The sequence below is a fragment of the Haliaeetus albicilla genome, chromosome 1, assembly GCF_947461875.1.
Source record: "Haliaeetus albicilla chromosome 1, bHalAlb1.1, whole genome shotgun sequence".
In the NCBI taxonomy this organism is placed as follows: domain Eukaryota; kingdom Metazoa; phylum Chordata; class Aves; order Accipitriformes; family Accipitridae; genus Haliaeetus; species Haliaeetus albicilla.
In genome coordinates, this window is record NC_091483.1 from 43,352,309 (window position 1) to 43,367,595 (window position 15,287).

The 15,287-nt window shown below is 36.1% G+C and overlaps 1 long non-coding RNA gene across 1 annotated transcript; it reads left to right on the forward strand.

The window, feature by feature from the left end:
- The first annotated feature begins 441 nt into the window (after positions 1-441).
- LOC138686067 (uncharacterized) lies at positions 442-3,947 on the forward strand. Its single transcript, XR_011325384.1, has 2 exons — positions 442-2,324; positions 2,940-3,947. It is a non-coding gene; the product is annotated as an uncharacterized lncRNA (long non-coding RNA).
- Positions 3,948-15,287: the final 11,340 nt, after the last annotated feature.

Below are 15,287 nucleotides of genomic sequence, written 5' to 3' on the forward strand. Positions count from 1 at the left end.
GCACATAACTGCTGCATACTCAAATTGATAAATGTGAACCGTACTCAGTGTGATATTTAACAGAAATGAAAATATGATGGTACTAAAGTTATATCTCTTTTTTTCTCTTCATTGGCTCTGCTATTAAATGAAAGGAAATATGAATATTATGCATCTTGACAATGGACTCTTACATAGTGAAACAGCATTTAGCATTATTAAAATGTGAGTTATTCTTGTAGTTGCAATTTTTTTCAAGACTAAAACAGTGATTGATGTACATAATATATGCTTGATAAGTCACAGAAAATACAGTAACAGTAAATTTCTTAAAGCAATTAAGCTGTCTTTTGTTAACATTGAAATTACAGCCAAAGAATACTTATTAGGTTAATAATTGTATTTGTTGCATATATAATTGAGATTAAGGTAGAAACTAATCTAAACTGAATCAAAATGCTTCTAATAATATGTCTGCTTGCTTAGACAGACAACCACATGCTCAGTCTATGCACCTTGGTGCAGAAGTGGAAACACACTACCAGAAATCTCATCACAGAAAGGAAGCTTAGAAAATGGAAAAGCCAGTCCAGTGCTTCTTTCTTTCATGCTGGGGTAGTGTGGTTTCTCTGTTTTCCATGTAGAAAACAAAAATAAGAACTTTTCCCTACCTTATTGCTATGTTGATCTTCATCAGTTGTAAGATCATAAAAAAAGGTCTCAGATGCTACAGTAACAGTGGCTTATAAGCCTGAGAAGTCACTAAAAAGACTTTATCATTGGAATAAAATGAAAAATGTATTTGCTTGTAGGGCCTACAAAAGCCAAAAGAAGGTAGAAAACCTGGAAGAATGATTTGCACAAAACAAATTGAACACAAGTGCAGCACAGAAGTAAAATAGTGTCATGGTGACATGCAATGAGGACTTTCATGGCTCAAATAAGAGTAACTTTCAGAATCACCTTAAAAACAGGGGTTACAGAGACCCTTCCCATTGTGGTCAAGAAACCATTTGCCATACTTTGGCAATGTATGTTCTGTGGCTGTTACATGTTTTACAGAAAAAATGTTTAGAAAACATTTCTTTTGTCCTTATGTTTGCTACCACTTTTTGTGATCGTTAACACCGATTCTTGTGTGTAAAAACTGAATACTCAGTGTGTGGGGCAAAATATATAATGAGCATATTTTAGAAATCTATGAAATTATCTAAAAAAGAGCTTCAGTCTTACTGTCATAATGCAAAGTCTCACTACCTCTTTATAGGTTATAAAATAGAGGCCTCTTGTGCTTTTGGGAAGTTAGATTTCTTGAATTCCTATTATTGGAGGCTCAGTGAAGCATCGTGTGCCAAATATTTCTCTAATGCAAAGTTAAGTGTTGCTAGTCTAGGATTGAATCGTGGAGAGAAAATTCCATGTGTGAAAGCAAAGCACCTTATTTTCTTTTAAACACTATAGTTGTCTGAAGCTATTCAGAGGTTATCCCATAGCTTTGTCAAATTTTCTAAAGTGTGTTTCTAAGCAAATAATGAATCTGTTGTATGCATATGCATGATTTTTTGTTCTAGCTAAATAGTAGCACTGAAGTCCTGCCATGTTTATTTCTGGATCTCCAAATAATCTGCCTAAAGTAGTGTTTTTTACCCACTCACAAACTTTTGGCATAAAGAGGAAGAGAACCGAAGGGCAGTAAAAGCTTTGCTTCTCTGGGCCTCTAAGTCTCTGATTTATTCCAAGAAGTTCCACATGAATTTCCCTAGATGAAGTGATAACAACAGGAGTTTTGCCATTGTTCAATGGGATCAAGGCTTCACACCAAACCACTGCCCATAATTCAATTACATGGTGTCAGCAACAGAAAAAAAAATGAGCCTTTTCTTCATATATAACTTGCCTGAATCTTTGCTTTCTACTGGTCTGTAAAATAAGTGAAATATGCATGCCTGAGCATCCAGCTGTTACTGTTGGCAAGCCTCCAGTAGCACAGGTTATAGCGTCCCCGGGTTACAAATTAACACCATCATACTGGGAAAGTGGTTGGTTTTTTGTTTTGTTTTGTTTTTTCATTCCAAGTTTCTGCAAGTGTAGCACAGCATAAAGCTATGTGTTTGTTCTCCCCTGGATGGCAGGACTGACCTTCAACCAAATATTTAAGAAACTCTGCAGAGCCTGACGTGCTCCACGCTGCATGATTCAATGGGAAGGAAGCCTACCTCTACAGGAGGTCATCGAGAAAGTAAGATAAAGCAGCGCTCTGAAAGGAACAGCAGCAGGACATGGCTCAAAAGATTATCAAAGGAAGAAAACTGTTTTCTTAAAGGGCAGCAGTCTCCATTGCAGAGGTAATACATTTGCATTGCGACACTTTTAGACAGTATGTGATTTTCAATGAGGTGTCATGGCATTCAGACACAATGCCACACACAAAAAGAGTTTTATAAACTACTGTATGTTTTTAAAAACTTCCTGAATGTGTGTCTGCCACTACAAAGAATTTAAGCAGTTTAAAGAGAGAAAGTTCTGCAGCTTCCTCACCTAAACAAAAAATATTTCTTTCCCCTTTAAAGGAAGGGAGACACATAAGTATTAGAAGTATTGGTTGCAACTTTCACTAGAGATGTCATATAAAGCGGATGTGGTAACAGCACATTACAGAAAATATTTCTTTCCAGTCTCATTTTTTCTCTTCAGGATGTATTTCTGAAGGGATAATTTAGGCTCTTATATGTAAAGGTCAGGAACAATATTTCTAAAGAAAGATACAAGACCAATACTTTTCTGTACAACTTTGTGATTTATGGTAGCATAGTAAAGCCTTTGACAAGTTTCATCTGACATCACTACGCTCCTCAAGCCCTGCTTGAGCAAGCGTGTAAGCAGTTAAAGAATGTATCTCATAGCAAACTACACCTAGTATTTGATTGTCTTCCTTTGTGCTTTTTAATGCAATTATACAGGATTTGAGACACCTGGAGCCTCCCAATGCTCCTTCAAACTCTTCTGCTTTAACACTGCAGCAGCTACTTTGGATATTTATTGAAATTTTGAATGAAGGCATGAGTGACAGAAAAGAGGGGAGGGGAGCCGAGGGGAGCAGCACAACCCTCCGAACCACTGGTGACCAGCCAGCCTTCCTCTGGCTCTGCATGGCTGTGAGGGCCTCTTCAGGTCCACGTCTCTAGGACAGTAGTTGCCGCGTAGGATGATTGCACCAATTTAATTAGATGTTTATGCAACAGCTCTATACCAGCTGTCAATTCTAGAAATCCACCCGCTGAACGTAAGGGAAGGTGGTTCTTTTCCCTATTGTTAAAAACCCTACATAGTTCTATGTTAGATTCACCTCCGTAAAACGTTCAAAAGACTTGAGGAAGCGTAGCATTATCTTTTGTATTACTTCTTTTTTAGTACAGCTACACATAGATCTCATATATGCATGTATACACACAAATGTTTATACACATATGCACATGTACTCTCACGTAAGTGAACCCAAATTTACAATAGAATTTAATGGGTAAATAATGCCATTAATATTAAAAAAATCATAAAATGTCTTGTTTAACAGTAAATTTTGATAATCATACACACATACTGTCATATAATATTGCAGTGTTTTAAATACTGTTTGAATGCTCTATGATTATAATAATCAAATATATAACATCAAGACTGTCTGAAGGCAAAGGAATGTCAGAAGAAATACATGATGAGAATAAAAATTACATAAAACTAGCCTTCTAAGTAAGTAACAGTCAGGCCTGGCACTGGCAAATGTCAAAACAAGTAATGATTATCATGTGCAAATTCATATCTGAATGACATTATAGAGTAACTATGCCATGAACCCTGTACTTTGTCTGAATGTTATATAATCTCTCCCTCGGATTTTGCCCAGTTTGTTTGCACTACTCTAGGTTTTAATATGTAATATGATAAAATAAACGCAAACATCTAAATTTAAATGATGTGCGTAGTAGTTGTTTTGTTTAAAAAAAAAAAAAACTAAAAAAAAACCCAACCACATCCCACCTTTTAAAAATCATAGCCATGACTAGATTTATTAAAAATGCTAACTGAATTATTCCAGTTATTGACAAACACTTTGCAAATTCAAAATTAAAGCTACAAATATATGATACGAAGCAGCCTGGTTTATTTGAACATGATTTTATTGCCTTAGCATCCTCTTTTGTCAAAGTGCTATAGCATTAGAAATGTAGCAATAGCTGTTGCATTGGGATGATCCTGCTGATCAGAGCAACAATCCATCACTGCTGTATCCCATCTCTGACAGTGGCCAGTCATAGGTGCACAGGGAAAGCATACTGAAAATAAAAGTAGAGTAAACGTATGATCCCTTAATATTTCTTCCAAATTTTTTTTAAAAAATCAATAAATTATATTTTATTATATTATTTTCTCCTACGTCGTATACACAAGCTTTTGATGGCTTTTCTTTTATTACTTCTTTAATTATTTTGTAACCCATTTTGGCTACTGCTAAATGCCCTGGCAAAGTTATGTAATTTTACAATTATTATTTTCTTTTGCTTGTTTTAAATCTGTTGCTTGATAGTTTAAGTGCACATCACCTAGTTCAGGTGTTTTGGTAGGACAAAGTGAATAGAATTTTTTTTTTTTTACTCACTTAATTCAGAGCCTTCATAAGCCTATAGGTCTCTATCAGATTGTCTCTGAGCCATCCCTTTTTCAAGGTGGATGATATATAGCTACCTGTAAGTTCTTATATAGAAGCCACTCAATGGTTAGCCTCATCACCCTTTTTTCCTATCTCTAGTTCTTTTTGAAAGTTCTATTTCAAGTCTGGTTTACAGAATTTATCAATTTTCTTTGTGCATTGTTGCAGAATAACCTAGATTTCTCTAGGAAGCTGAAATTCTACCGGCGATCTTCCTTTCCTCTAGCAGTAACGCTGATTTAAAGGATAACTAATACACTTAACACGTTGGCAATTTCACATTGAAATATCGAGCAACTATCACATGATCTGTGTGATTTATTAATATTCAATTTACTGATCTGTTTTTGAAAATTATTAGCATGTCTAACTGAAACAATTCCTCAGGCTTATCTCCTATAAAGAAAGGCTGTGGTATCAGCTTAGACTTCTCTGCTATGAACATCAAGGCATTGGGATGCTCAACTTCTCTGTGATGGCTTTTTCTTTCCATAGCATCCTTTTTGTACCTACGGGATCTATTGACCCTGAAATCACAGATATTTGGCATGAGATTGGAAGGCCATACAGCTATTTGGCAGATTCCATGCTTGTGATAAGTCCGTAAAATCAGTCATAGCTTTGGGGTATTTACTAAGACATTCCTCAAATCTTTCCTTTGTCTTGCATCGTTAATATTATAATAAAATAATAATCGTTTCATATTTATGTTATGAGAGATAATGCTTCTCCTGGCCTGATTTACTCCTAGCTTCCCTGCCTTTGATGTATTTTTGCTGTAAGATCATCCTGTTTCCTTTAATTACGGTACATCCTATAAACAAGATGGCCCTTTTTTCAAAGAGGGGGCCTTTTAGACGTGCTTTTGATGTGATGTCATTTTCATTGTGATTGGCTAGTGCGGTGTCTTCAGCTATTTTCCATGCTGTATTTTACCCTTTCAGCTGCTCTTTTTCATTTCCTTTTTTTTTTTTTTTTTACAAGCTTCACATTTTTATATACCACTGCTAATTGAAAGTAAGTGATAGTATTATGAATAGTTAATACTGTATCTCTTTTCTTTTATAAGGATATAGGTCAAAAGTCACTATTTGATTGAGGTATTTTGAACCAAATTCTGCCCTTGTTCAGAACTAACTCAGTTTTTTTTTTTTCTCTTTTTGTGAGTTCTGCAATGAGTTGCTTTGAGCAGCAGTCATATGATATCAAAAATCTATACTTTGCATTATATACCATCTGACATTTATCCACTGTGGATTATGTTCTCATTTATGGTTTTATTGACCACTCTTGGAAAAAGATATCCATTAATCAGTTTAATTGAGCCTTTCTTCTGACCTAAAAATAGATCAATCAAACTTCTGATCTTATTTACTCACACACGCTGAACTGTATTTACTATTAAAATGGATCCCAGAATTACTTCAGGAACCTTAATTTCAAAAGGGCCATGGGAAATCTAGTCCACAGATAAGGAATGGAAAGAAAACAGTTTTTATACAGGGAAGGAATAAAGGTCTTCCATAAGCTGAAGAAGCTGATATTAAGAGATGTTTAAAGATCAAAGCAAATTTCTCCAAAGAGCCAATATAGAGATAGTCCATGGAGGAACTGTGGAGTTCTAGAAGAGTGAAATAAAGTTGCCTACAGAGAATAACAGAGAATATTGTAAAACTTAATGTTCACTAGGTTACACAAGACCCAAACAATAACTCTCAAAAGCCCCTATTTCACCCAAACTGCAGGATAGCAAATTGCTTTTATGTGGAGAAAGAAGAGGTAGAAATTGTGCTTTAATTTAGTCTTTCATCACTTGGTTCAGGGGGATTTTGTAATTTGATGTGACAAGGTTTCAAGATAAATGGAAGAAATAAGTATTTTCCCAAATTACTAAGGTATGCTTCGTTGTGCTGAGTCTGTGGACTTGCTACGTACTAGATTTGTACTTAACTCTATTATGCCTTCTCTAAAATGCAAACATACTCATGGCACTTTGTACAAATGTCATTGTAAATGAAACACTAAACTGAAGTACTAGCTATGAATTGCCTATCTATGTAATCTGTAAATTACTTTTAATAATCCATAAAAGGAAACAGACTGTGTCATGTTAAAGGTTTTTGCTGTATCTCAATGAGTGTAGTTCTGCAGAAGTCACTTGAGCTCTACAGTTGCATTCATTCGCTCTGGGGAAAAACTCCTAATACCTCAGGTGGAGAAAGGTGTTCAGCGTCTACTCCTTGTAGCCCAGATCTCCAAGACTGCAAGAAAAAGATGTTCCTGTAGCTGTTCAGATAATGTAGTCTCCGTCTCTGGCCCACAATCCTAGAATGAATAGTTGAAGTCTGGGGAATAGCATGGCATAACTGAACAGAGAAGAAATGGAAATTTTATCATGTTGTTCTGATTTACTACCCAGCATAAATGCATGGTTCAGATGGGAAAAAAGAAAAAAAAAAATAAGACCTTTCTGTGAGAACTCTGCAGAAGTGGAGTGGTTACTTTGAGGGTTTTCTTTCATGTTGATGTACTTCTACCTCAGAACACTCTTGATGCCACACTAAACGTAATGTTACTACGTAATGTATGCATACCATAATCCCATCCCTCCAAAGAATACCACCAGGCTGGGTCTGCTTAGAGAAGTGGTCTCTTGTAAAGCTCTTGTCAGATCTTATAGCTCCTGTATATACTAGTCAGCCTTTGTCATTGAGGACTATTCAAGTGTTTACAGTGAATTACAAAGAATTTATAGGATCATTGTGAGAGAGAAAAAACAGGTTTTGTCTTCAGAAATGCTGACAATCTCTTGATATAGAAAGACCAGTATGGGTGCTTTATGATCCATATCAAAGAAAGACTTCAGTGTTGCTGATAGTTTAGTACAGATGCATAACAAGAAACAGTCAAAAGAATAGAACTACACGGCTGAGATTCAAATATGCTCATAAAGCACAGTGTTTGGATGCTCAGTGAGCTTTGTAGCCCCAATAAGTCTCGCTCATGTCACATCAGAAGCCTTAGGCACTTTTGTCCTGTGATGGCATCTTATTAGCAAGCAGTAGACCCCAGCAGAAACAAAAGCTTAGGGCACCTCTGCCTAACTGCCCATAAACTCCAGTTTCATCAGAATTTTGCCTAACAAGAGACTTAGTTACTAATTTGATTTGTAGAAGAGCAAAACCCTGGCAAATTAAAAGCAGCAAACACTCCCAAGTGATTTTCTGCAAAGCAGAATAAATGCATAACTGCTTTAAATTAATCATATTCCATTAATTTCACTTAACAGCAAAAGTAGTAATTTTTTTCCTAGTTTATGAGTGAAGTTGTCATGTTTGAAAATATCCATTATTGGAAGCATTGATAGTAAAGGTGGTTTATAGACAAGACTTGATTATGCCAGTCCTTGATTCAAAAGGTGCCATTTAAACAGCATTATTGATGTCAGGGGACAAACAAGTCCTCATCACCTTACTCAAAAATTGCTTCGGGGTTCATGAGAGAAATGTATTTGGAAAACAGTAGGAAGATTTTCATGCTTAACATCATTACCACACAATTATGAGGAATGAGAAGTATTTCTCACATGTATGCCTCATGGTCTAGTGAAATAATTGCTCAAACACCTAGGTTCAAGATCAAACAAGCTGGGCATACTCAAAGTATATTTTCCCATTGTTTTCCCATTACAAGTTTTACAAGACATTGTAACTGCAGTAGAAGAAATTAAACAGGTGAGAACTGCAACAGATGGGTCTATTCTAGGTTTTGACATAGAGAAGGACTTGAGAATCCAAAATGTCTTGACCTGTTTTGCAGGATCAGAGCTAAGGCAAAGATTCTCAATAATTCTCAAAATAGCAGCATTCCCTACAAATATAAAAATATAGAAGAAATGAGGACTTTAATGCTAGATAGAATGAAACATTTCTCTTGGAACTGGTATCCTGTGCTCTTATTCATTCTCCATGCATTCATTCTCCACTATCTTACCATTTTTCTCCATGATTTCTGTCATTCTTCCATTAGGAAAATAAGAGATGTGTCAATTTTCACATAGAAATCTCTGCTTTTAGTACTCAGCATCATTCATTGTTTCATTTCCCTTTCTTTTCAAAAACTTTCTTTATGATAAAGCTAAGCTAAAGCTTAAGTTGTAGAAATTATTCCTCTCCTGATTTTACAAACAGTTTGTGTATTAATCTTTACTCACTTTAGCAGTGCCACTATAGTGTAATGTTTAACTTGCATTAATAATTCCAATGACTTCATTTGGTTCCTGTTGTGGGACTGAAAGCCAAATATGCATCTTTAATCATGTGCCTAATGAGCCCATTTGGCATTCAGTTCTGTAACAGGAACCAGATGAAGTCATTGGGATTATTAATGCAAGTTAAACATGTAAGTATTTTCTAGACTAATAGTCAATTGTACTTAACTGTTCCTCACAGTCAGTAGAGATAACTAAAGTGAATTGTGATTATTATATAATTTCTAACAATCATGGAAGCAAAACACAAGCTCCCTCCTTGGAGGCTGTTTAGGATTGGTTTTTATTGTGAAATATAAAAGATACAGCCTGCAGAGACGCATGCTATGAGTAATATTTAAAAGTATAACTTGCTGATACTTGTTTAAAAATCTAGAGAAATATGGTGATGGTGTCTTGCCATAGAGTGTGCTTAACTGCTATAAACCCTAGTGTTATTTCTATGTTCTTAATTATTAAAATGTCTATTTACTAACTAGAAATAAATAGTGGGTTTTCTGTGGAAAGAGGTCAACACTGGAGTCCCACTGGAATCCCTATTTGAACCCATGTTGACTAATGTATTCTTAAATACCCTGGAAAGGTAGTTGAATAAGTGAGAGCAAATGGTTTGTTGTTAAACTAAATTATGGGAGTACAGTCAAGAAAAGGACCAGCTGTGAGTAATTATAAAGGGACAAAAAAACCCACTGAGTGACTGGATGATAGAATGGCTGATGAAAATAATGGTATGTAATGTAAGGTAATAGAAGGAAAATATTTGAACTTCATGTATGCAGCATTGAGTTCTGAGCTGGCTATTATTATTCAGGGATGAGATTATGGGACTGCAGCAAAGCTATCCACATTACAATAAATGGTTTCTAAGAGAGCAGCATCTCAATGTACAGTGTTCCAAAAAATCAAACAATGTCAAAAAGAGGAACGGACACAAAAAGTCATTCTGCCACTCTCTAAAACAATGGCATCCCCTTCTTTTGAAAACTGTGCACAGGGTTCTGCTTCTCCTTCTTAAAAGGGATAGAGTGGACCTGCATGGCAAGGTGTGACAAGGATACAACAGGATTTAGGGCTTGATTGGGCATTTGGTCTTGAGCATTGTGGCTGCTTTCACAGACTAGTAAACCTCTGTCAGCGAGGTGAATGCCTGGGGGAGAGGACACTCCATTCGGCCCAAATGTCCAGTCCACTTGCAGATCTATGGGGGACGGAGAAGCCCCTGTGTAAAACAGAACACCTTTCTGGGACTGGTGTCAGACAAGCAGCGGGGCTGCGCATCCTAGTGCTGATTTGTTGTTTTCTGTCTCGGTGCTCTTCCAACTCTTCAAGGTTCGTTCAGTTTGTTGCTGACGATTTTCTCATGTCCCTACGACAGGCGATCACAATTTGATAAAGGAAAACACTCCTTATGAATGGTACAGGTATCACACTGCTTAGTCAGTGATACATCTCAACCTCTCAGCCATCTTTTCCCAGTTATGTTTTCTGTGCTTTTAAGTGCTGCCCTAGATGACAGTGGAACTAGTCTGACGCTTGCTCAGCAGCAGTTAACAACAGACTAAAAAAGCTTTTATAACACTGTTTATATCTAGTTGCAGTAACATTCAGATTTTTCATGCAAATTAGAGCTCTCTTTTTTTCTTTCTTCTGAAACTTGTATTCACATAGTTAAGCAGAATAATTTTTTATTCTTGATGTAGAAATAATTTTGAGGTCTGGAAAGGTCAAACGGCTCATGGTCTGTACTATTTTTACAGACTAATTGGCACAGAAAAAATAATTCTAAAGCTTGGAAATTCATACCAGGAAAATCCTCAGCCTGTGAAGAACCTGCCTGTGGGAAGGAGCTAGGTAAGGGACAAAGGAGAAATACATTTCTTGTCCTCAGCCGTTTGTGCCTTTCCTAAGCAAGAAAGAGGGATAGAAGGTAGTTCTCACCATTTAGAATCTTTGTGCAATATAGAGCAGTAAAAACCACAGTGAAGATCCTTAGGGTAAGAGTAGATAATCAAAGAAACTAAATTACTAAGGCCTAGCTAGGTATCATTAAAGAGCTGAGCGTTGAGGCTCCCTTTACCTCCTTCAGCTGTGAAATGCACTGATTTAATATACCATGCTTTAGTTTTTAAAAGTCTGGATTTTGATTATCTCTTCTGTTAGGCTGAATCTGATGGGGAAATTACACTTTCATTTGCAAGAAAAAATGCATTAGTTAATCATAAAGCACAGTGTATTCTGTAGATGTGGGAGATGGTCATGGGCATGGACCAGCTAACGCCTTTGACTGGGTCCTGGTCCCTATGAGATGGTAGGCATCACTCTAGAGCCGAATAGCTGTGGAGCAGTGGGATTTTTCAGACATGCATAAACCTATTTACTATGGTCATGACACTACAAGAGCAGAACAGTAGGCATGGATGGTGTCTAAACTTTCATATACTCTTCTTGATAATTATTATCCACCAGAGGGAGCTGCTCTAGAAATATTGTTTATTGTGATTTTTGGCTTCAAGGTATAATTCTTCCCCACCTTCAGCCTAAAGGAATAGAGATGTTTTAGAAGTATGTGTACTGAAGTAAAAGATCAATCTTAATACATACAGTATGCCTTTTCATAACCATGTGTCACGCTTTTATCTTTTTTATAAACAACTTTCAATCCTAGGGTTCATGAGAAAAGCTAATGTGCGACGCTCTGTGCCAGTCTAAGGGCATAGTTATTAAGATATGATATTAATGGAAATGACCTCTGTCAGTAAGATGGACTAAGCTTGCTTCTGAAGCCTATTTGGTCTTTACCAGCTTTATATTTCAGATGCTCCCTTAGGTACATCAGTACACTGACATATTAAGTTACAGAAGTAAAGGAATGTAAATTCTACCACTAAAAGTATTCCTACAAGTAAAGTAAGTAAAAAAGTTCAAACTTGTTCAAAATTTGCTGAGCCAGTGACTTCTGAATACTACATATTTTCTTTTCTAAATGCTAGTTTGGACTGCACAACAGTTGTTGAATCTTTCAATATTGGACTAATTTGATCCCTTATTTTACTGGTGTGGTATCTTCCTTTTGCTTTTCTTTGTTCCCCAGTGCTCTGAAAGAATCCATCCAGGTTATGGATAAATTTTATTATACTTAGTAATAATTAAAGCTTACTCATAGGAATAATACTGTTAAACATGAAAATTAGATACACGTATCGTCATACATTAAGCTGTTCACATTTACACGAAATATTTCCCAAATCAACACTTATAACAGCAAATTACATAGCAATGTAGGTCAAGTCTGCAATTTTTAAATTCCTACTATTTATCTTGGTCATCCTGTGGATTATTTTTCCAAATATGTGCAAATGAATAGGTGGTTTTAAGAATTGGTTGTTGATTTTGCTTGTTTTTCCATTGAGAGCAAATACAATCATGTTTAAGGTATTTTAAGACAAGCTTTTACTTCATACTGGTAGTCGACTGCTTACAGGCAACCGGGAATGGCCCTGTGAAAATATTCCTATCTATATAAATTTTAAATTTCCATGTATATAAAACAAAAAGAGACTAACTAGATGCATTTTATAGCATCTAGTTTATCTGTCTCCCTCACAAAGAAATATAATTACCTACCTCTAGAGCACTCTGAGAAAGGACAAAACCCAAAATACTTCAAGGGAGATACCTTAACAGCCAGGGACTAAATTTCTTTGCTGGAATGCTGAAGGCTGTAGTACCTTATTTTCTAAGGCTATATGAAATGGTAATATGCCCTAAATGTTTAGATGCTTTGTTATCTACGGAAAATCAATATTTTTTGTAAGCAGCTGCTGAGTCTGATCAATCATTCATCCATATTCTGCTTCAAAGTCTGTGGATGTGTTTTTTAACAAGGGGGCTCTTTTGTATCAAACAGTAGGCACATTAAATGTAATTTATTGGGATTAAGTTTGAGGCAGATTTCTGAGTCGACTTGCCAGTTGCATCTTTTTAAAAAGCTACAGGTAGCTGCAGCGAGATGCATTTACAACTTCCAATAAGCTTAAATCTAAATGATCAGCAGCATGCCTGAGGCTGTGGTGAAAAACTAGGGCAGATTCACTGCCTTAGAAGCCAATAAAGGCAAGTTTGCTACATGCTACAGCTACTGGCAAGGGAGAGCATCCATTCAGCACCTGCTATATTTCAAGCTCCATTGAGCTTCTTCTGGGCAGCTCATCTGATAGCCCTGAAGGAGAGTTTAAATTTGAGCGAAGTCCAAAGAAAAATCAAACAAATGTTTTGTGCCTCAGAGCACTAGATAGAAAGAAATTTTATATGTTGCATGAAGTCGTAACTAACATAGATTTGTATGTGCTCTACATAATTTTATAGGTTAGTCTTTTGTTTAACTGACAAAGGGAATGCCAGTAAGCCTGACACTGCAGCTTTTTTTACAGTTCTGGCAGTAGAAAGAGGTACTTTGTATACACTGTGATGTGATGTGATCTTTCCTGTGAGTATCTTTAGTGGTCACAGTTCCTAAGAGTCCCAATCAGGTCTGCATACTGGTCTTAACACATAAATTTATAATAGGAAATTTATAATAAGGAAGGCTTATTATTACTTGTACTGTTGTAATTTTTTTTTTCCTGTGCTTTGATTCATTGTGGATAAATTCTCAATACAGCTTCTGCATTGGGAAAAAGCATCAAAGCATGTGCTTTGAAGTTCAAAATATATTCATGCAGGTGGCCCACTAGATCCCCCATCATCATGGCTTTCTTAAATTGGGACTGGTTGTCCCAGCTTCACACCAGATTATCAGCAAAGTATTTCATTACTGCCTTAGGCTTTTTTGACAAGAATTAGCCTTTAATTTCATTTCAATACTATCAGCTCAAGACGTGGTATTTTTCTAGACAGAAATGTCATGTTTTAGACACAAACTGTGATTTTTTTAATATTATTTGGTTTCCTGCCTTTTTCTATATTCAAAAACCTAGACAAAATTGCATGAAAATAAACATTTTATTTTTTTTCATTCCACCCAATCAAACTAGAAGGGCTGCTGAGGCACTTAGGGCAGAAAGATATGTAAAGAAAAGGAAACTTCATTTTTCAATTAATTTATTTTTCATAGAGATAACTTTTTCTGAAGTGTGATTAGAGTTGAAGAAAGGAAAAAGAATTGCAAGGAACTAAATATTTCTGGAAGGCAGCTTCCCAGTTACCATGGAGGAAGGTTTTTAAAATCCTTCTACAAATTTGGAGTTTCTCTCCAAATGATCTGTGTGCTACTTCAGATTTGAGAAAATTAAGAGTCACGGGGAACATTGAAATATTAAAAGAAGTAAAGTTATTTTCTTTTCCCAGCACAAAGAAAAGCTATAGATGCTTCACAGAGATATAAAGGCAAAAAGGAATATTGTGAGACTGAGGCTATTTAATCAATATATTCTCTAAGGGAAATTACAAAGTGATTAACAATGTGAAACAGACCCAGGGCATACAGCCAGGGATTTATCTCCTCTAGTAAGCAAGACATCAGAAGAGGCTATTGCAATGGTATTATTCAAAGTTTCACCAAATGCAGGTATTACTGGAGCATTTAGCCTGACCTCTATAGTAACTGGTCCGTATCTTTTGCCAAGATACCCTGTACTGAATCAAAAAATATTCCTGGATAAAGCACGTCTTCCAGAAAAGCAGCAGGTGAGTCCACCCATCCTATTAATAAGGGATTGCAATAGTTAATCCCACTGATTGTCGAAATTGCATGCATTTTCTCATATGACTTTGTGCGATGTTGGACTTTCAGTGCCTGTTTCTTAATCTTGTCTTTCTTAAGTGTCATGCAGTGTTTTCTCCCTGTGAAGGTACTTGGGCACTACGTGAATGGCCACTGCTTGGGGGGCTTAGGAAAAAAAAGCAGTTTGCAAGGTCCCTCACCATAAGGAGTTACTTTACAATGTCCATCGGAAGATGCATCTAATTACCCATCAACACATTTGACCTGGTAATGCTTAAATCTTCTTACTTTCTGTAGGCCCATTCTACCATGCATTTTCCACAATGCCTTTAACATCCTTTATCAGATTTCTACATCCCATAAGTTTTAAGTTTATATTGAATTATTTTCTATTTCCTTCTTGCTGTTTTCTTATACTGTTAAGTACTGTCCTCACATTGCCCTGAATGAGGATGCACTTTTGGATGTAATTCTCATCTTGATAATGGAATTGTTTCTGCATGATTCTTGCTTTCTAGCAGCCATCTTATTTTTAAAGAATTTCAAAATTTCTTTTGACATCTTTCTCTTTAAACATTGTTTTCTAACCTGTTTTGCTTATGATGGCCTTC